The 24075-nt window shown below is 31.3% G+C and overlaps 1 protein-coding gene and 1 long non-coding RNA gene across 4 annotated transcripts in view; one reads left to right on the top strand and one right to left on the bottom strand.

Moving 5' to 3' along the window:
• The window catches only part of LOC142320538 (uncharacterized), a 505330-nt gene that overhangs the window by 359052 nt on the left and 122203 nt on the right, over nucleotides 1-24075 (bottom strand). The window contains exon 2 of one of the 2 annotated variants that reach the window (XM_075358440.1): nucleotides 19127-19211. The exons of the other annotated variant lie outside the window; for it this stretch is intronic. The gene's annotated coding sequence lies outside the window, so the exon portion shown is untranslated. The remainder of the gene's footprint in view (nucleotides 1-19126; nucleotides 19212-24075) is intronic. 2 annotated transcript variants of the gene reach the window in all.
• LOC142320539 (uncharacterized) overlaps nucleotides 1-24075 on the top strand; it is a 216127-nt gene that overhangs the window by 114339 nt on the left and 77713 nt on the right. For both annotated transcript variants that reach the window (XR_012755428.1, XR_012755429.1), the window contains one exon: nucleotides 40-182. This is a non-coding gene — a long non-coding RNA (uncharacterized LOC142320539). The remainder of the gene's footprint in view (nucleotides 1-39; nucleotides 183-24075) is intronic.

The raw sequence follows: 24075 nt of genomic DNA, 5'->3' as shown, positions 1-24075 counted from the left end.
AACTATATTAACTATTATTATTAACAATTTTTGTTATAGGTGCTTCATTTACTAGGATCATCTTTATACCGTCTATAATCAGTTAGGATTAAGAAGAGCTTGCAATTATAAAACTCCTGTCAGATGCCTTCTTTCTAAATCTAGAAAAGCTGGAGAAAAACATTAAAGAAAAATGTTTTGTTGTAAGTAGATATTCTTATTATCAAATAACAAAACAGTTTTATATTTTATGGTATGTAAAATTTGAAGTATGAATTTATTTTCATTATTTATTAACGATCTAAATTATAGTATAAATAATGCTCAATTAAAGCTGCTTTACTATATATTGGGGTAAGGAATAAATTTTGCAGCGAATGAATATTACAAAACCTACTGGGATTCGAAATCCGATCTTTTCGAATGGAAAGCAAAGACGCTACCACTTCGCCACGGTGGTTGAAAAAATGTTATAACTAAAATATTATCTAGCATAGCTATAACCCTTTGATATAAATCGAATACAAAAATAGATGCAAATACATTATATGAAAAAAATCCCACAAGCTCCTTCGTAATTACATTGATATCAGAAAAAATTAACCGATCAATCAGTAATAGTTCGGCCTTAGGGTAGGTCTTCTCACGGCAGTCCAAGCTTTTATAGTCTGGATGTAGATTTGTTTTAGTTTTCATAACCTTCTACGCAGTCTATTATTTGTACCTTCTTCCTTCCTGATGCTTTTCATTTTTATTTATTATCTATAATTTTAAGAAAAATTCAAAAAAATTGTATTACGTAATTTTTAAGAAACATTTTATAAAATAAAATCTATTCTCCGAAATCCATAAATATGGTCACACAGGCCAAAAAGAATGTCACAAAAAGTTATATTATAACAAATAAGAAAAAAATAAGTTACTATCTTATATGGAAATCTATATTTCATATAAAGCATCCATATGCCAAACAAAATTCTCTAATTGAAAAAAATTCAAAATTTTGTAAAACTTTGAATGTGAATAGATAAACATGGGCTATGTGTACATTAATACCACTAAATATTTTCACAGAGAGGAAATTTTTTTTATATGGGAATATTCAAATATTACTAATTTTAAACGTTTATAGTTTGGTTTCAGAAAAATTGGATGTATTGTGTTCTAAAAACTAACAGAATGTTTGCAATTTTTTTCCTTTTTTGGCTTGTTTTACATTTTTTTAATTCTAAAATCCATATAACTTGGTAAAATAAATTTAAAAAATAAGTATTTTATCGAAATTTCTTGAATGTTTAGGTACAATTATTGTCTTTGGTAGTAGCCAAATCTTTTTTGGATAACAAAAAAAAATGGTACAATATAAAATTGTTTTAATGATAAGGAGTATGAAACGCAGACTAAACTTTCAGATACTATAAAGTTCTCTACATTTTTTTAAATAATGTAAAAAATATTTTAATTCCTTCCTTATTACATTGCTTGCAAATATCCATTGTTTCAATCTTTATTTTATCAAATCGGTAAAATGAATACTTTTTTATTTTTTTATTTAACCTCTGGGACCACCGTTAGATATTATTTCAGAGGATAAGATGAATAATTTGTAGAGTGTGTAAAAATGCCATGCCTGACCGGGATTCAAACCCGAGACCTCCGAATGAAGGGCAAGACGCCACCACTCGCGCCACGAAGGCCGGCGATAAAATTAATACTACGTAATTTAAGATAGGATTTTATTTTCAGCCAGACCTACTTTACTGAAGTGTAATATTTGAAATTATTTAAATAGTCAAAATGTTTAAAATAACTAGTCAAATTTTTAGATACGACGTAATTTCTATAGGTTCACGAAATTTAGTTATTTAATCAGATTCGTCGTTCAATATAATCACGAACAATCAGTTTTAAAAAGCTGGCTGTTGCTATCCAGTTTTTTTGGGTCAATTAATTACTGGCTAATTGATATGGAAATTAGCATGCAGGCTGTCTAGGCAATCTGTCGTGGTTAGCATAGATGAACTATTTTTTCATTATTTTTAAAAAAATCATTGGCAATCTTCTTAAAATAATATAACATTACAAGATTAGACGTGAAAGAAGTAACAATTCCAGAAAATACGCACGTCTTTTCTACGTGCATAAATACGTACGTAGTAACACCCACGTATTTATGTACATAATTTCAGAGCCTACCTTCATGCTTATTTATACAACAACCACGGGTAAGAAAACGATGGAAATAAATTATTTAAAATAAGGGATTTTTTTTTACTTTTTTGTTATGAAAGAGCGAACATCAACAGCTATGGTCGTCGCGCAGTAGAAATTGGTAGCGTATGAAAAGATGCCATGCCTAACCGGGATTCAAACACGGGATCACCGCAAGAAATGCCGAGACGCTACCTACTCAGCCACGGAGGACGGCTAAGTAAAAAGCCTCATTTAATTTAATATACTTTGATAAAACAAAATGAAATATACGAAATTTATATATTATCAATAATATTCAAATTTGGATTAATAAATGTATTTTTTAGTATCAGCTGGAATAAAAGATAATTTTGTCCCAATTGGATATAATTGTGTGGCACTATACAGCAGAGCTACGTCATAAAAAAGATTGTTGAATAAACAAAAATTAAAATTACCTTTTGTCAGAGCAGCGCTCTGTAAATTATTTACAGAAGAGATAAATCTGTTTTGGTAAGCAATTAATTTAATTTGATAAACACAGGGAAACGATTAGCAACAAGACAAATGCGCCGACGCTGAAGTTAGAGGTGGGTCGGACGTTCAGGAAATATAAATTAGTCAGTTCTAAAAGGCTTAACGGAAGCAATCATTTCCGCCATGCCTTCCCATGATGTCCGTTCTGCACTGCCAGTCTGAATTCATACTACTGCCTGTCTACCTGCTTGGTAGTTCACCTATGGATTAATGTTTGATACCTACGGATGGATGTCTGATCGTTTGATACCTCTACCATTCATCATATGTAAACGCGCAAATGTCATTCCTACATACATAGATACAGTATATAGTAATTGTTTGCTACACGTGACTACAAAACACAAAACACAGTACATGAAGAAGTAAAAGTATTAATAGACACTGAAAATAAAACAATGATGTTGTTCAACGAGTAAATATATTTATTACAATACATTACCGTTACCGTAACTGCTAAAACCAAAATGATTTTTTTTTTTTACATCATCGAATTTTAATGGCCCGTAGAACAGTAACTCAAGGAGGGTAATCTTTTATTTAAACTACACAGCATCACCTCCCACATAACAAATGTTTGGAAGGGAGTAACATGACAACATGGCATTCTATTAGCAATGTTGCCAATTTAATAGATGAGAAATCTAGTGAAGGGTGAAGATTAAAATTGATGAGAGGGGTTGAATAGTCATGCGTAACTAACACTGATGTTGAGTCATAAAGCAGTATTCCAAATACAATATAGACCGTGCAATTTTTTTAACCTTGTATCTTACATTATTAATTTTTACATTTTTTTATCTACTTTTAATTTTAAAATTAATTTCATTGAAATTTAATTTTCATATTAATATTTATGAGATTTATTTTAGTAAAAGATATTTCTGCTTGTTTAAATAATAATGGAGGTTATTTTGATTGTTATCCTCTTAAATAAACTAAAATAAAATTTTACTTCAATATTTACTCAACCAAACGTTTCAATTATTTTATATAGTTACAATTTTTTGTTGGTTTTTTTTTAATAAATTTTATACATAACGTTTAAAGAAATCCTATAAAATATTTTACGCATACTAAAGTGTAAATATATTTTCAGCTTATATTAATGTCTTTCACAGTTTTTATTTTGTTTATTTGTACGTTTTTGTAATATAATCCCAAAAATTAAAGAGAAAATTGTTACGAAATTATTCCACATTTATAAAAAAGCGATTAATTTTATAACTGAATGCAAAAGTCGTGTTTTAAATCTATTAATTTAACATATATGTTAATTTACTTTCAAAATATACGATTTATCTTTACCTTAGCACAGAAAAAAATTTAAAAAGTAAATTAATCGAATAAATATCTAAAATGATAATCTGATAAGTATAAAATTCCATTTTCATTACTTTTCATAGACCTCATATCGGTACCCAATATTGTGGATATTTAAAAAATTACAAGGATAATGCACACCATTAACGATGTCAAAGTCAGGCGCACACATAAAACTATTCAATATACACGTAGCCCAGAAATTTAATCATTCCAGTACATACTGCAATCATTCTCGCAAATTTGTTGGAAGTAATCATTATAATGAGCGGACAAACTGGAAATAGTCATTCGCATTCGTGCTATATGTCACTAGAAGCACACTGCCAGTTGCTGCAGGAGTAATAACTATCAAGAACTACACGTCAGCGGCGTTGCATATCAGGCAATATTTCAGATAACATCTCTAATTCTGGTCCTCAAATAATTCAATTGCGTGAATTTTTTTTCTCTTGTTCCTCTGAATGAAAATTATCTGATTTTCATTCTTTATCACTTCGTCGTCATTCACAATCAAATTTCTTTAATAACCGAGGTGATATTAACGTAATGAAACATAATTAAAATTGTAATGATAATAATTCGGATAATCTTAATATTTATAATATAAATCTGTATATTCGTTTATCATTTGCTTCATTAGCTGGATTCTTAAAAACTGAATCTTATAAGTGATACAAATCTTATTTATAAGTGATACAAAATTTTAATTATTCCTCTGATCAATTTATTTAACTAATCAACGCAAGCCTTTCTATCTAAATTTAAAATATATGTTTGATTACAATTCATATCACTTTCTATTAATTCTTCTTTAGAATATAAACTTTTTACGGAAATACAAATATGAACTTGAACTAGTTTTAAATAACTATAACTGAAATTTAAAATTAGTAACTTTAAAAGTATTTTTCTAAAAAATCTATTTTTAAATGTTGAGGAAATTTAATGAAAAACAGCGAATCACATTTATAAAATACTAGCTCTACCCGCCACGCTTCTCTGTGGCACATTGTGGTTGCATGGATGAGAAATGAGAAACAAAACAAAGCATACGTTTCATAGAAGTTTAATTTTGCAAGACTTGTGGATATACAATATTTTTTTGTTTTTCCACTGTTTACGTAGATATAAAGGCTATCTGGTTTGCCGACTCAGGAACACGCAACATACAGTTGCCCATATGAGAAGCAATCCGCATCTAAATCTAAACCACACAATTCTAAAGATTGACCTTGAGCTTTATTGATTGTGATTGCAAATGCCAATCGAATTGGGAATTGCAATCTTTTAAATTAAAATGGTGTATCGGTCGGGATAATGGGTATTCGAGGAATGAGGATATCTTCACCTTTGAAAGGCCCCGTTAAAATCGTTGCTTCCACTACGTTATCCATCAATTTCTTAACTGCAAGTCGCGTGCCGTTGCAGAGTTTTGGCTAATTAATATTCGGCAACAGGATAATTGTCATTTTTTGATCGAACCGTTGCTAGAATCAATCTAATGAGGAATGTTTACCCAGTTTCTCCTGGCGCATCCAAGAAGAAGGTCCCCCCAACTCCGTCATTTATCATTTGCATTATGCGATCATAAATGCCTTTCTGTTCACGCGTTAATTTGGAATGTTTGATTGGACATATGATTGAAGATCATCAATGTTGTAACTCTGTTCACGGCGTAAATCCACATCAAATGAAGCAATCGCAGCTCGGGTGGGTGCTGGCATTCCCAATTGACTAAGAACTTTATTTGCAATAGCTCAGCACTTGTCTTCGATATTTATCAATGCTTCGTTGTAAATGACTTCTGTAAATTCCATGGTCATATTGGTATTTTCTAGGCGTACCCTATGCAAAATATCCTCAGCCATATGCGATCGATATCTTTCCCATAACTCTGTGGGAGATGAAGGGAAGCAAGCAGTCAATTTAATTGCGCATAATGCGCGAATTTGGTTTGGATGTACAGTGTTGCACGCGTCATTAATACATATATCCCACTGTTGGTCGTTTTATAATAAATTCAGAGCTTGGTGAAAGGCGCAGCTCAATCACGACACGATCACACAAAAGTACCTCGATTAAAGTGGATATTTAATTCAGATTGTATAATAATCTGAATCAGATGCAAGTGGATACGTTTTTTTTTTTTGTTAATAAACAATGTAATTGGGAACAGGTATTGTTTCACATGTGATTGCGGTTGTCGTTAGCTAGTATGGCGAGTGTTCCCCTCGCGTCCGGCAGATGGCGCGGTCACTGGTACACAACTGGCCGTTAAAAAAACTGTTTTCTCTCCGTCGCGGATATGTAACTGATGCGAAAAATTTATAAAAACAATCTTTGATGCGGATTATATATCGTGCTAAAATTTGAGCACAATCGGTGCAGAACATTTTGAGTTTTTGAAGCGTACATAAACAAACTTAACATTTTTATACATAGAGATTTGTGGGCTGCGAAAATAACCCCTTAAGTCGTGCAAAAAAACACATCATTTTAAATGCTTACAAATTACAGAATAATCAAACTGCGTTGATTTCAGATGTTAATAAACTGCTTACGTAAGTAGAAGTTGTGCTGCTTCAGTGTACAACATGATTCTCGAGTATGAATCTACTAATGAATTACGGTCTCCAAAGAAAACAAAATCCCGCAGGTCAATTGAGAAAAGGTGACATTTTGATAAAAACGCGATTCGTAAAAAAATTACACGAATTTGAATTATTTAGAAATAGTTTAGCGGTGTATTATGTCCTTTGGAAGAGAATTCGGTTATTGTCTTCGACAACGCTTCTTATCATTAAATGAAAAGAATTCCAGCCGTTATAGAAAAAAATGATATCAAAATGTGGCATAGTTCAAAAGGAATAATTTTTGAAGAGGTTAATGTGCAATCATTGCAAATGGTTTCGCGTATTAAAAGTAATTATAGTCCGTATAAAATTGGTTTGACACACAACGCCATATTGGTAAGTCGTGTTTTTATTCGGCTCCTAACGAACATGTTTGCCGGCCTCCGTGGCGCGAGTGGTAACGTCTCGGACTTTAATGCAGTGGTTCCGAGTTGGAATCCCGGTCAGGCATGGCATTTTCATACGCTATAAATCATTCATATCATCACCAACTGCGGTTGTCCTTCTTGGTGGCTTTTCTTTTTGTTTTGGTGTTTTTTTTGTTTTTTGTTTATAAAATACAGATGTTTAAGCTGTTAAATATAATTCAATGAAATTTGGTCGTTGTGTTTGACAGCGGCCATCTTGCATTGATCTGATTGGTTTTCCTTTGTTTACATTTACAAATTAAAAATGTAAAAATTAAAAATAGATATATAGATTTATTAAAAATAGATGAAAACAATCTTTGATGCGGGTTATATATCTGCTAAAATTTGAGCTCAATCGGTGCAGAACATTTTGAGTTTTTGAAGCCGTACACAAACGAACTAACATTTTTATATATATAGATTAATAAATTGTTTAGATCTAAAATTATATTAATACATACATGTGGGTTTATATAAATGCTAAAGATTTTATTTAGTCAATTTTTTTTTTTTTTAATCAATTTATGGTGAAAAGTGTTACAATAAATTAGACCCAAAAAATAATTCAGTAAACTGCAACATAATTCGGTCTTACGAAATAAATCTTCGAAAGATTTTTTATTAATTTTAATAATTAATTTAATTAATTATATAATTTTTTATTAATCATAATTAAAACAACTTATTTCATGACAAACAGGAAATTAATAATAATAACAACACTGAATTAACGTTAACCCATTTTAGTCAAATTTGATTATTTAAAAGTTCTATGAAAATTTCAAACTGTTTATTCTCAATTCATTAAAATAAATTTTCAGGACGATTTCTTGAAAAACTGATACTAATTAAGATAGAATACCCGAGGACATAAAAAAAATAATAGATGAACAGTAAAAAAGAGAAGTTTTTATCCTCATTTTTCTATTGACTATTGACTTGATCTTCTCTCCACTGTTATGAATTAATACAAAAGAAACATTTAATGCCATTGTTTTGCGTTAACATAAACAATCGATTTATTTTACTGCTATATATTCTCGTTCAATGTTGTTATTTTTACTTTTTGAATTATGAAATTCAGATACACATACTTCGCTTATTTTTTATTCCTTTGTTATTTTTATTTCAACAATATTATTTTTTTTAAATTTGCATTTTGATAAGTAAATTAACAATTGAGGAAAATATTAATTTTAAAAATCATGGGAACCATAAAGACGCTTATCTCTAGTATTTATCATAGTAGTTATCATAGTATTGCGACAGCTTATCCTGGCACAAGTTATTCAAATAACAACGAGAAAAGTTTCTATTAGAGTCTCTGTATATCAAGTCATCATAAGATCCACTTTGTACGAGAGCTGTATATGTTTAATAAACTGAAAGATGATGAAATATAGATTTCTTGTTAATATCTAGGATTTATACAAAATCTATACGAAACATCAAAATAAATTAAATTATTTTAAACCATTATTTAGAAAATAGTCGACTATTTTTAACAAAATCGTTTCCTAATGAACAACAAAGAATTTTTGGTTAAAAATTAACAATAAACATGTTATTTTTTAGTTTTACTTTCCCGTGTTGATAGCTATAGCTCTATAAGGGAAAGTATTGTAATCGGTCCAGTCTGGGAATATGTGCTTTTCACAGGATCTTGACGTTTTGACACCTAAGGAACCCAAAATACCAAAAATGAAATTTTCCGGATGTTCCTATGTACCTGTGTGTGTTCGGTGTCGCCCTCTAAACCACCTTATATCTCCAAAACTACTGGACCTATTTTGTCAAAACTTTGTCAGATTACTTCTATATGTAGGGCATTAATGCTATTAAATTTTCAAATTAAAAAGTCAAGGGGGCCATGAGGCTGTAGAGCAAGGTCACCCTCAGTATCTCCAGATTTCGCCTAATTAAAGTCAAATTTTCTTAGGTACATTTCTTAACAATATAAAAATAAAATTTGCAAAAAAACGTTTTTGCAAAATCCCACCCTCACCAAAAAAAAATGTTCATAACTATTGACTAAGTGGGCATACTGCGTAAATAATACCCTTGTCACCATGAGAAGCGCTAGTGTAGCACTGAAATACAGCTGTTGTAATCGACTGCTATGTTATACCGTCACAAGTAAGCGGTAGAATTAAATGAATGAATAATGTTTCTTTCTTTCTTTTTCCTGTTTAGCCTCCGGTAACTACCGTTTAGATAATTCTTCAGAGGATGAAGAGGATGATAAGTATTAGTGTAAATGAAGTGTAGTGTTGTACATTCTCAGTTCGACCATTCCTGAGATGTGTTGTTAATTGAAACCCAACCACCAAAGAACACCGGTATCCACGATCTAGTATTCAAATCCGTTTAAAAATAACATGCTTTACTAGGACTTGAACGCTGGAACTTCCAAATCAGCTGGTTTGGGAAGACACGTTCACCACTAGACCAACCCGGTGGTCCAATGAATAATATTTAAAGTGTAAAAAAGTAACTCGGTCTGGCCAGGTCTCGAACTCGATCACCTGGTCGACTCGGTACTTCGAGCATTAAGCCTTGCGGCCACTGTCAACCGCACAAGCGAGTAGAGTTGTAAAATTACATTTAGTTAGTATCGACCGGCACCGTAACTACCGTCACATCCGCGTGAATTAAATACGGTATGCGCGCATGCTTTAGTTAGAATCATTGAATTAAATAAACTTAAAAATATTATATTTATATGAAATTATTAATATTTTAAATCAATTTGTATGTAAGCCGTACATCAGAACAAACCACAGTTTCACGACTTTCCCGGAAAGCGGCTTCAGCCACGTGACGGGAATGTACATAGCTGTATTGTCAGTTTTTTTTAATTCGAATTGAATTTTTTTTTAATTAATCCAAAAAACAAGTTTTTCTGTAATTATTTTTCTTAAAAATTTTAAATATTAATGAATTAAGATAAGAAACGATATTTCACAACCGATCAAAAAAAGGACTGTAGAAAAATAAAAATTCCCTGTATTATTAACGTTACTTTAAAATTAATAATTAAATTTCCAATTCATTTACTAAGTGACTAATATGTGTATTTCGTAAACAAAATGCTTATCTTATTCAATCTGTAACAACCCATTTTATGAATATCAATACCTATTTCATTATAGACACAACAAAACATCAAACGCGTCCAATAACGTAAGTAGTAGCGAATCTGTTTTATTCGTGTTACTATCTATTAGACGATATGAATAAAAACAATGATTTATTTGTTTTATTGACGCAAGTAAAACAAACAAGTAACCATCTGCTAAGTCTTTCGGGAATTTTTTCATCACCGAAACAATTGTTAATTTTCACATACAATCAGTCATTTTGGTTTATTTATTAGAGTTTTCCACTGACAGTTATAATGAATTATTCATTGGAAATTTATTTTATTTTATTCACGTGAAAAATTTGGTCCATCTCGAATTATCGTTTATATAATAATTTAAATTAATTTATATAATTTGTTATGAAATTAATGTAAAAACAAAAAAAAAAAACAGCTTTTAATATTAATAACCTTCACCTGTAAATGTTTTACATAACATGTGTTTTTGCTTAGTTTTATTTTTAGTTTTCTATTCTAGTTTGCAGGAAACAGTTGTTAATAATTAAGTCAATTCAAATACATATGGTTTTCTTCCTTTGTAAATTCATCGAACAGGAAATATAGTTTGTAGGCTAAATAAATACTCTATAATAAATAGTTATTATAGCATAATAATAATTATTTATTTATTCTGCAACAACTGGCTGACACCTAATTACAGCTATTAGGATGAATGATGTTAAATATTTATAATGTGTGAAAAATGTAATTACAGATCGGCACTCGAGCGAGGAATCTTCGGATTAAAGGCAAAGACAAATGATAAAGATAATAACGTACGACCAGATAGGTTTTATATTTATATAGTTTATCGATCGTGGTTTTTGTACGTGATTTATTTCACAAATTATTTATGTATTATTGTATCGTTATGAAATCTAGGTTGGGGTTTAAAAACCTAAAGAAAAGGTGTCAGATGAATCGGTGGAATTTAGAGAAGCTTGAAGAAGAGGAGGTAAAGGAGATTTTTGAGGAGGGCATCGCAAGAGGTCTGAGTAAAAAAGATAAGGTAGAAAATGTAGAAGAAGAATGGGAGAATGTTAAAAAGAAAATTCTTAAATCAGCAGAAGCGAACTTAGGCGGAACAAGGAACTGGTAGAAAACCTTGGATTTCAGACGATATATTGCAGCTGATGGATGAACGTAGAAAACATAAGAATGCTAGTGATGAAGAAAGTAAAAGGAACTATCGACAATTAAGAAATACCCTAAACAGGAAGTGCAAACTAGCGAAAGAGAAGAATGGATTAAAGAAAAGTGTTGTGAAGTGGAAAGAGAAATGAACATTGGTGTAATAGACGGAGCATATAGCAAAGTAAGTTATGGAAAATTTTGTGGTACATAAATTAAAATCTAATAATGTGTCAAACAAAGATGGTACACCGATTTATAATACGAAAGACAAAGTCGATAGGTAGCTGGAATATATTGAAGAGTTATACGGAGAAAATGAATTAGAAAATGGTGTTATAGAGCAAGAAGATAAAGTCGAAGAAGATGACAGGGGAGAAACAATACTGAGATCTGAATTTAAGAGAGAATTAAAAGATTTGAATGACAGAAAGGATCCTGGAGTAAACAGAATACCTGTAGAATTACTGTGCAGTGCAGGTGAGTAAGCAATTGATAGATTAAATAAACTGGTGTGTAATATTTACGAAGAAGGGGACGTTCCATCAGACTTCAAAAACAGTGTTTTAGTCATGATATCAAAGAAAGCAGGATCAGATAAATGTGAAGAATACAGAACAATTAACTTAACTAGCCATGCATCAAAAATCTTAACTAGAATTCTGTACAGAAGAATTGAGAGGAGAGTGAAAGAACTGTTAGGAGAAGACCAATTTGGTTTCAGGAAAAGTATAGGGACAAGGGAAGCAATTTTAGGGCTCAGATTAATAGTATAAAGATTAAAGAAAAACAAATCAACGTACTTGGCATTTGTAGATCTAGAAAAGGCGTTCGATAACTTAGACTGGAATAAAATGTTCAGCATTTTAAAAAAATTAGGGTGCAAATACAGAGATAGAAGAATGATTGCTAACATTTACAGGAACCAAACAGCAACTGTAATAATTGAAGAACATAAAAAAGAAGCTGCAATAAGAAAGGGAGTCCGACAAGGATGTTCCCTATCTCCGTTACTTTTTAATCTTTGCATAGAACTAGCAGTTAATGATGTTAAAGAACAATTTAACAATGAACGGCATGGATGAAGTCCTACACAAGAACTACCGCATGAAAATAAACAAGAACAAAACGAAAGTAATGAAATATAGTAGAAATAACGAAGAAGGACCACTGAATGTAAAAATAGGAAGAGAAAAGATTATAGAGGCAGAAGAATTTTGTTATTTGGTAAGAAGAATTACTAAAGATTGACGAAGCAGGAGAGATATAGAATGCCGAATAGCACAGGCGAAACGAGCCTTTAGTCAGAAATATAATTTGTTTACATTAAAAATTAATTTAACCGTCAGTAAAAGATTTTTGAGAGTATATGTCTGGAGTGTAGCTTTATATGGAAGTGAAACTTGAACGATCGGAGTACCTGAGAAGAAAAGATTAGAAACTTTTGAAATGTGGTGCTGCAGGAGAATGTTAAAAATCAAATGAGTAGATAAAGTGACAAATGAAGAGGTGTTAAGGCAAACTGATGAAGGAAGAAGCATTTGGAAAAATATAGTTAAAGAAGAGACAGACTTAAGAGGCCACGTATTAAGACATTCTGGAATAGTCGCTTTGATATTGGAGGGACTGGTAGAAGGAAAACATTGTGCAGACAGGCAACGTTTGGAATATGTAAAACAAGTTGTTAGGGATGTAGGGTGTAGGGGGTATACGGAAATGAAACGACTAGTACTAGATAGGAAATCTTGGAGAGCTGCATCAAACCAGTCAAATAACTGAAGACAAAAAAAAATCATCGTTATTATCTTATTCTGTAGATAATATTTAATTATTTTATATCATACAAAATTTCCGATTTTTAAGTATAGTTTAGGCATACCTATATGAAAATAATAATAAGTAATACTAACAACAACATTAATAATAATAAATAATAATTACCAAGAATTATTTACGTAGTAAATTATACTACATTTAATTTTTCTACTTTCTTTTACATCAAAACCAGTTAGAAAAAGGAAAAAATGCTATTAAAACACTGAAATCAAGAAGATAATAATCAATTTTCTTCTTATTAATTACATTACTTTGTAAATTACATTATTTTGTGTCTACTTCAAAAATTATATAAATGAGATTAACTTCACAGCTACCGAGCTGATACAAATACGAATTAGATTAACAACTTTCTTAAATCTATTATGTTGTTTTTAAATTTGTTTTAGATAAGTAAAAATAACGATTCTGGAGATTATTCATTTTAAAAATCATGGGAACTCCATAAAGACGCTTATCTCTTCGATTGGTTATTAATCTATTGCAACAGCTTATCCTGGGACAAGTAATTCAGACAGTAACCAAAAATGTTTCTATTAGACTCTTTCTATAACGAGTCATCATGAAATCTATTTTGGACGAGAGCTGTAATTGTTAATTGAAAGATGAAATATATATCTCTTTACAATATCTAGGATCTATACCAAATCTACACAAATATAAATACGAAACTTCAATATAAATTAAATTATTTTAAAAACACTATTTGAGATAGTTTTTTCAAAATCGTTTTTTAACTTAACAACAGAGAATGTTTGGTTGTTTTTTAATGACTCTTTTTTAAAAGTTCGTTAATTGGATTTGTTGTAAACCGATATTTTATAAAAATAAAATAACAATTATAGAACAAGTTCTATAATACCATCAAAACATTTTCTAAAAAATTCCACGATAATACGTATCTTTTTTCTGAAAATACCATTAATCCTTTAGATGCAGTTACTTAACTGTTGTGTGGCATTTTTATTTCTACTCGTACTTTACTTCTGTCACTTATTTAATATTCACATGTATATGAACTGTTAACGATGGTATAAGCCTTACCAAATTATTAGTAATAACAAAAATAATTGAAATTTAATTTCTCTCATTTTTTGTTCATATAAACTTCCCAACGTATCTGACGAAAAACATTAAAAAAAAAGACTAAAATAACTTAAATTATAGGTGATAGTCCATAAAACTAATTTGGACACAATACAGTAAATATGTTAAGCTGACCAGTTTCTAAAACAAAATTAACACATTCCGCAGAAAAAGAAAATTTTTTAAATAATTATTTAGAATAACATATTTTAGTGGCTTGTTTTCTTTTGTTTAAAATTGTTACATAATTTATTTTTTTGTTAACAAAAGTGTAATTTCTAAACAAACATAAATGACAGAATTTCTTATTGATAAAAAAATTTTTTAAATGAATATTGTTTAATGAAAAAAATTAAAAAAATTATCATTTTGATGAAAATTATTTTACTAAATTTTATGAAAATTGAAACTGAAGAAAGCAAATGACAAGGCAAATATTAATATTGATAGATTTAATATTGATTGATCATTTCTAATGATCAATCAATATTCATATTATGTTATTGTGTTTATAGACATAGTAAAAAAAAAGAAGCTGACAACACAGTTTTAGGACTTTCCCGGAAGGCGGCTAAAGCCGCTTTCCGGGAAAGTCGTACAACTGTGGGTTGTTTCTGATGTACGGCTTACACACAATTTAAAATAAAATATTTATCATTTTATTTAAATATAATACTTTTTCGTTTATTTAATCAATGATTCTAATTAAAGCGTGCGTGCATACTATATTTAATTCTTGCGGGTGTTGTGGGAGTAGCGCCAACGATCTGTACTAAGTAAACTTACGTACTTTCACAACTTAGTTACAAATATTTGTCACAACATAGTACACATTTCGCTTATACGGTCGGCTGTTCAGACTCATGTATCATTTCCTCCTCATTAATTATAAATATAGAACCAACTGTCGTTCTTCTTATTCATGTAAAGTATAAAGTTGTTACAATTCGGTTGGTCTAATTCACCAACTGACATTTAGAGAATATCACTGCTAATTATTATAATGTTTAGTCAGAATTAACACTGCATTTTTTTCTTTTCTTTTTAAACACTCCCAAGGCAACTTGATACCGCCAGTTAGACGTAACTCGGTTGCCTCAGGGTGCCTTGGCAGCAGCCTGTTCCTCCTAGTTTAGCCCAACCCAGAGGCCACCCACCGTGGTCCCCCTTGGATCGCAAGGACGCCCCGACTCCCTCTGACACTGCATTATGTTAACACATACATACAGTAATTATATATATATATTATTCAACAATGTTTTTGATGACAAATTTAGTATATATGTATACTGACACATAATCTTTTGAATAATTCATTCAGACATTATAGGATCATATATAAATACAAAGTGAACAATATCTATTTACTTAGTGTACTGAACCATCGATTTATATACAAGAATAACTTCTCCTAACCGAGGTGCTATACCTAGACGGATAATATTCGACACGGCAGATTAGAGTAGCCGCGAGGCGTAACGCACCAGTTACCGAGTCAACCGGGCGAACGAGTTCAAGACCCAACCAGACCGAGTTACATTTTATACTTTAAATATAATTGATTTATTTAATTCTACCGCTTACTTGTGTCATCAAAATATATCAGATGATTACAACAGCTGTACGTGCTACCAACCTTTGAAATATCTGCTAAATAAAATAAAATAAATAGTTAATAAAGTGTAAAAAATATTTTTGTTGGCAAACCTGTGAAATTGAAACATTCCATGCGGTTTTTTGGGTCATTTAGTTGTCATAACGACAAGATCCGGTGAAAACTACATATTTCCAAATTGGACAGATTATAATACTTTCCCTTCTAGAGGTGTAGCTATGCTACAGGGTTATCTATAAGATTAAATAAAAATTTAACATAAATAAGATTATATGATACAATCATTTAATAAGTCATAGCCTATGACTTGAAATACAGTGTAATAAAAAAAACTAGTTTTTTCATAAGTTAATTTTAAAAATTTAGGTCAGGAAAAGTTAGAATTATTATGTAGGTAGATGCAATGGAAATGAAATTTATTCCGTAAAAAATAAAAAAAGATTTCACATGCAGTGCAATTTGCAAAGCTCTACGACGTTCATCCATGCGAAATAGGGTACAAAATTCTAATACTCATATAAAATGCTGACTTAATAATGTTGACCCAAAAACTTCATTTGTTCGGTCAGATAAAAGTGAAGAATGATTCTGTACTAGTAATCTGTCTATTATTTTCATTACTTGTTTATTTTTCTGTCAATAATGGCGATAATACAAAAAATTATGGGAATTAATTTAATTAAAAAACCTTTTAATAATTTGTTATCCGGTATAAAAAATTTGTTTGTATTTTAGAGTAAACAGAGGAAATTTTTACCCTAAAATATGAAAGTAAGCGCAAAAAAAATATCCTGACTAATAATTTTTGATTTTAAATTTTTTTAAATTTTAAATAATTTATTGGAAGCAGAGTGGCAAACGGTAAGTTGACGCATTTATAAAGTCGATTATTAATAAATGCTTTTTTTACCTGGTGTTTCACATTGTGCATGCATAATCCCTATTTCTTTGATTAGATGTCATCTAATCTTTGTATTCGCTTCTGATTTCGCAAAATATAAGTATTGTTGAGCTATGGCCGATCACGGACATTTGTCTAATTCACAGCGCACTAAGTTGTGCTTTTTTATGCTGAATCAAAATGTGTTACAGTGCTCAGCGACAATTTCGAGCTCATTTTAACACACGATGGCCTCCAGCAAGAAACACCATTCTCTGTTTATACCGTAAATTTGAAGAAGAAAGCAACATAAAAGAAGAGAAACAAAACAACCTAAGCAGCTTCAGTTCGTTCTACGGAAAATATCCAAGCACTTGGAGTTACCACGCAATGTAGTCTGAAAAAGTCTACTCGACGAGCTTCATGAGAAATGGGAATATCTCGTCACACAGTACAAAGAATTTTACCCAGTGATCTCTAGCTGTTTCCATACAAATTGACTGTCCCGCATACGTATCAGTTAGAGGGTCAAAAAGACGACCTTCGTTAGAGCCCATCAGGGCTGGTAACGAGGGGGGGTGACGACCGGAATCATCAGAAGGTGGGTGTCTTACCCTACGGTGGCATAAGTTAACAAAACCTAACAATCAAAAAAGGTTCAAATTTGCACAGTAGTCGGAAGGGAAAGATGATGTTGTTTTCGACACTTGGTTTTCAGACAAGGCCTATTTTCATATTCACGGGACTATTAACATACAAAATTTCCGCTTTTGAACAGCCGTAGTACCACAAATCGTGCGGAAAAACAACCTGAGCCTAAAGTTACCGATTAGACAGCTTTATTCAGTCACGGATTGATAGGACCAGTGTTTCTCAATGATACAAGTAATTCTCAACGCTATTTGGATATGTTAAGGAATGATTTTCTACTCGCATTGCTTGCGACTGAGTTGCCTACAGATATTCAATAGTTTATGCAAGATGTACAACTCCTTACACCGTTAACGTTATGTTGGATTTTTTAAATTCAGGTTTTCGTAATCGTGTAATTTCAAATCGTTATCCGAGCCGCTACAATGGAGGTTTTTTCGCCACCTTTCAACCCGGATTTATAGCCTTGTATACTTTTTTATATATGAGGATATTTAAAAAATAATCTTTTCCCTTGAAGACCTGCAAATCTTATTTAAATGCGTGCGCGGATAGTTCAGTTGTGTGAAGAGATTCAAGAGGACTTGTGTCTCAGAGTCATTAAAAACGTGCACACTCGCCTTGATGAGATTGTTAGGCGTAACTTCGGTCATATTGAACATCTCATAGAGTAAATGAACTTTCCACAAACGCTATTTGTTATGTAAAGTTGTAATCATATTAAATTTAAAAATATATAATTAATCCAAAATTCAAATATATCTACTTAGGGTGTGCGCCACTCTGTATAGTCAAATGATAATACGAATCAATTGTTTATCAACAAACATCATTAATATTTTTTTTTTAACTCCGTGATGTGTTTTATATCAAAGATAATTACGAGATAAGTACATAAGAGTAAATAATTTTTCAGTTGTACAATTGTTTATTAAAATTTTAATAACGTAATGTAATAAAATATACATTTATAAAATGTACATATTTTATAATAAAAATCAAGAGCAATTTCAGTTATTACAAAGCAAAATATTTAAATATATGAATGAGCTAATCGTATTATAATATAATTTAAACAAACACCCACTCTACTGAGATTAAAATTATCCAGCAGGCTTGTAAAATGAGCGGAATAATTTTATTTCGAAGTACAAGGGAAGCACAAGTACACTCTTATTTAACTAATGCCGCTCTATTTCGTAACGTCTAAAAATACCCATCAATCAACAAACTTATAAGTTTCTTCGCATAACACTTTAGTTTAATGTGTATCTTAGACGATATTGCGCGGTTAAAGTATTCCGTACTGTAATCAATATTAATAAAATTTAAGTGTTTTTTCCGAATATTGACATTTATTAAAAAGTATTAAAAATCTTTGTTTTATCATTTAATCGAATATAACTGGAAAATAGATTTACGCTCAAAAAACCTTCTATAAAACTTTACTAATTTAAACTAAATTGGCCGTTTCGATTGTAAAACAATTACCATATAGAAAACGTGCAAAGAGCATTTAAAGCCAAGTAAGTGAGACAAGCAAGACAAGTAAGTGAGCCAAATGAGAGACAAGTAGTGAAAGTTAGAATGAATCTGGCATATATTGAACCGAAAAAAAACAGAATTAAAATTCTGCTAAGAGGAATTCAATGTGTCGGGTTCAGCAGCTAACTAAAAAATCAGTAGCCTAAGTAAAATAATACTGACCAGTGGCGGCTTGTAGCTGAAATTAGTGGGGTACTACTCCAGAAAATTTGGTTTTTGGTCTTTTCAAGGCTATGCTTAAAGTTTTCTGTAAAATAAAAGAACCGAAAAAAATGAATAAAATAAAATAGCTGGGAGCAGGATAATAATCTAATTCTACACTTTATCACATTCAACAATATAGTACACGGTTTTTAAGCACATCTTGCTTAAAAACCGTATTCGGTTTAACCGAATAAATAATAAAATGTCAATACAGATAATATTTTTTAGTATTACATAATAATTTAATTAAATGTCCGCTTAAAAACACTATAGCCCAATGATGCTTACTTTAAATTTCTATCTACACAGAATCAAATACGTAATTAGTTTTTACTAATTACCTTCTCTTTCACCCTTTCAGCGTGTTTTTGGACAGAATTAGCAATCAAAGAGCACTTGCTTTCCACCATCTTCTGATCACTACTGAAAAAGCAACTAAACCGCTTTCATATCCCTTCCACTGACTAAACTAGAAAAGGGAACGAACAGGAACGTTCCATACACATGCGGAGTAAAAAAAAAACTACCTTCCACCAGCACCCCAGGGTCGGCACTGCGGGAGCGACAGTGTTCTTCTCTCCCTCGCAGCTTCCTATGTGCGTATGCGCACAACAGCCAAACACAACGCCGTTGGAACTGTGAAGCGCACAGTTCCATACGAGATATTTGTATCTTTATCATAAACCGGTGGATGGTTACTGACGTTAAGGTTAAGGATTATATATTTTACAAGTATAAAGAAAGAATTAAAGAAAAAAAGAAATTATTATATTAAATGTTATCGATTAGATCAAGTGAAAATAGGGAGAACTGCAGTTCAACAGTGTCTATACGCGAGCCGCCACTGATCTTGACTTTATCTCAAAAAATATCATCATTTAGTAATTAGTCAACTTAAGTTTGTACTAGTACATTTTAAATAAGTAGAATATATTTACTTGTCCACTATCAGTAAAACACTATAATTCATATCATAAAATTCAGAAGTGATAGCCACTCTGAAAATAATTTGTTATTGAAATGGTTAGTTGAAACAAGGTGAGCAAGCAATTATATGAAACTATAATTTTTGTTGAAGATGTATACAAAAATTCATGATCCATATAATGAATGATTAACACTTTAAAAAAAATTAATGATACGTAAAATAACATTATCTCTGTGAACAAAAATTAGCTATTTTAAAAGTTTAGTTATAACTGAACGAAACATTTTTTATATCATCTCTTTTATTTCCTCTTTGTTTTTTTGTTTTTTTAACCTCCGGGACCACCGTTAGGAAGTGCTTCAGAGAATGAGATGAATTATTTGTAGCATGTGTGAAAATGCCACGCCTGACAGGGATTCAAACCCGGGAACCTCCGGATGAAAGGCAGAGACGCTACCACTCGCTCCACGGAGGCTTGCCTTTTATTCCCCTAAACAATCCTTTATGTACGAGTATTAACACAGATTTATCTATATAACACAAATTCACATTTATTTATCGATTTATTTTCGTTTTTTTCAAAATGTTTTTCTTTTTTCAATATAAGTACTACTAATGGTTACTAGCTTTGCCCTCTCTCTTTTTTTAATGTAAAAATTTTATTTATTTTTCCGGTTTTAAAATAATATAGATGTTGTGTTTAGATATCGTGCGCTTTTATAGTCTTTTTGCTGCTTTAGAATAACAAAACATTTTTTTAAAACCTTTTTTTTGTAACAAATTCTCAAAATTAATTCCATTACAAAAATAGAATAGTTTTACATTCGTTAAACGAATGTTTGAAAATGAAAAATGAAAAAAAACGTTATTAAGTATATTTTTATTACTACGCTGTAATTAATAAATAAACACTGACAGAGAAAATAATAATTTTAATAATCTAATTTTTAAATTATTTTAGTATTAACATAAGGAAAATTTGATCATAACGTTTCTGAACAGGCAACTATGATTCTTCCTTATTCTATAATGATAAGACGTTTTTATATACGCTGTGAAAATAATACGAACTTCATTAGGTTTACTTTACTGACTTCATTAAATACTCCCTTTTTTAGGATTCTAAGAAAATTTACAGGACAAAACATTAAATAAAGCCTACAAAATTTAAAACACTTTCTGAAAACTTGACACACTGCTCAAAAACATTGGCGTATTTTTATAAGCCAATGTTGTTGAACTGCCCTAAGTTCCTACCTCAATCATACACGGTATTACTGTACTTACTCGCGTAATTTATGCACCTGAATTTTTATACAATATATTCTTTAAATAAAATTTTAACCAGATCTATTTTTAAGATCTGGAGAACGAATTTTCAGTCTCGCTGCTATGTTTGTAGAACGATGTTTGAAGGACAGATCTGGCCTGATAAAAGACAGATTTGACCGTTATCCTCGGCGGTCTTACATCAGTAATGCAACTTTTAGATGTTTCTGTCAATGAGCTATTTAAAAACAACGTGAGAAAGTTGTATGCACAATGGATGGCTGAAGGGGGACACTGTTTGATATCACCTTGATCGATAAGGCGTCGGTCGATTGAATAGATGTGCTCCTAGATAGTGAAGGCATAGGACATGATGGATCAACGGGTAATTCTTACGAGTTTTTTGAAGACTGGAATTTCAAATTCGCGGTCGGCAATGAGGATGATGTTTTGTGGCAGATTTTGGAAAACGTGGATGAAGAAACTGAATCAGAGGATGACTATAGTTCTGAGGAAGAAAGCAATGATGCAAAATTGACCACTGTAAGGTTCAGTAAATATCATTTTCTCATTGATGTCATATTTTAGTTTCATTATAAACCTATGTAAAATCATTTCCTGGCGTACATCACGCACCTACTTTTAAATAAAAATATTGGTCAAAAAAGTGCATGAATTACACGAGAAAATACGGTACATTAAAATATATATATATATCAATTTTTTGATCAGCTTTTTTTTATGATGTGTATATATATTTTTTTTAGTTTCTACTAAAAATATATAATTTTTATTATCGTCTTACCATACATTTCACATAGAAATTTTATTTCCTGAATGTTTCGCTGCATCATTGTATCAGCATCATCAGGGAATGAAAATTATCCACATTACGTTTCGACAGTCTTACACACAAAAACACATAACATTAAAATATGTATTTACAAGAAGCACGCAAAATTGCCGTGTTATCCGGTCTATGTTTAGGCCTAAACAAATTTTCATTCCTTGATGTAGCTGATAAGCTGATACGCTGAAACATGTAGGAAAAAATATTCCTATGACAAATGTTTGGTAAAACAATAATAAAAATTACGTTAGTATTTTTTGTTAAAAAATAAATATAAAAGTAAAATATACATATATATTTATAAATAAATATTATATATATATATATATATATATATATATATATATACGAGGTGCGACAATAAAGTAATGAGACTGATTTTTCTTTGCAAGATGTGGCAACCCTGCTGCAGCTTGCGTAGCACACCATCTTTGATCTTGGCCTATAAGCTACTTCTAGTCCAAGCGGCACATTGATGCAACTGCTCAGTCGTGAGTTGTGCTGTAAGGAACACGTATTTGTGTCCCTCGTCATAGCTTTTTGGACATCTTGTGTTGTTTGAAAATGGTGTCCCTTGACCGCCATTTTGACTCTTGGAAATAGAAAAAAGTCGCACGGAGCGATATCTGGTGAATAAGGTGGCTGTGGTAGTACTGAAATTTGTTTTGAGGTTAAAAATTGCTGTACTGACAGAGCAGTATGAGATGGCGCATTATCGTGAAGCAGAATCCAATTATCAGCAATGTTGGCAAGGACACGAAGAACTCGTTTACGAAGTCTTTCTAAAATTTCTTTGTAGAAATATTGGTTAACTGTTTGTCCAGGAGGCACCCACTCTTTATGAACAATTCCCTTGGAATCGAAGAAGCACACAAGCATGCATTTCACTTTTGACTTTGACATGCGAGCTTTTTTTGGTCAGGGTGATCCCTTTGAGCACCATTGCGAACTTTGGCGTTTTGTCTCTGGATCGTATTGAAAAAACCAACCTTCATCACCAGTGATAACACGGCTCAACAAATCTGGATTGATTTCCGTTTGCTCTAACAGATCGGCTGCCATATTTTTCCGTGTTTCTCGCTGCTGTTGTGTGAGATTTTTGGGGACCATTTTCGCACAAATCTTTCTCATACCAAGATCTTCAATTAATATTAGACGCACCGTTTCTCGATTGATGTTGAGTTCTTCTGTAATCATTTTCACGGATAATCTTCGATCAGATCGTACGATTTCACGCACCCTGGTCAAGTTGACATCTGTCCGTGAGGTTGATGGTTGTCCACTGCGGTCTTCATCCTCAACATTCGTTCTGCCTTCACTAAAAATTTTATGCCACCGAAAAACTTGAGCTCGACATAACCTCCTCTCCAAAAGCCTATGAAGCTTACCATAAGTTGTCGTCGCGTTTTCACCCAATTTAACGCAAAAAGAAATGGCATACCGTTGCGCAATATTTTGCGGTTTCATTTCTGTGACGAGAGATACAAACACGTGTTCAATTATTACAGCACAACTCACGACTGAGCAGTTGCATCAATGTGCCGCTTGGACTAGAAGTAGCTTATAGACCAAGGTCAAAGATGGTGTGTGCCTACGCAAGCTGCAGCGTTGCCACATCTTGCACAGAAAAATCAGTATCATTACTTTATTGTCGCACCTCGTATATATACACTCCTACGTCTTAATTTTTTAGTTTTTTTTTCATATAATAATACTAAAAAAATATATCTATAAATAAGACATAATAAAAATAATGTTAAAATTCGGTCAAATAGTAATTAATTTTTGCACTGATTATCTTAGCTTCAGAAATGTTATTAAGGCGTATTTGTTTTAATACAATGTACTAAAATGCATTTC

This window comes from Lycorma delicatula, chromosome 2 (assembly GCF_047948215.1).
Source record: "Lycorma delicatula isolate Av1 chromosome 2, ASM4794821v1, whole genome shotgun sequence".
Classification (NCBI taxonomy): Eukaryota; Metazoa; Arthropoda; class Insecta; order Hemiptera; family Fulgoridae; genus Lycorma; species Lycorma delicatula.
Note: the sequence above shows the minus strand (reverse complement) of the source record. Positions and strands in the feature narration are given on the sequence as shown.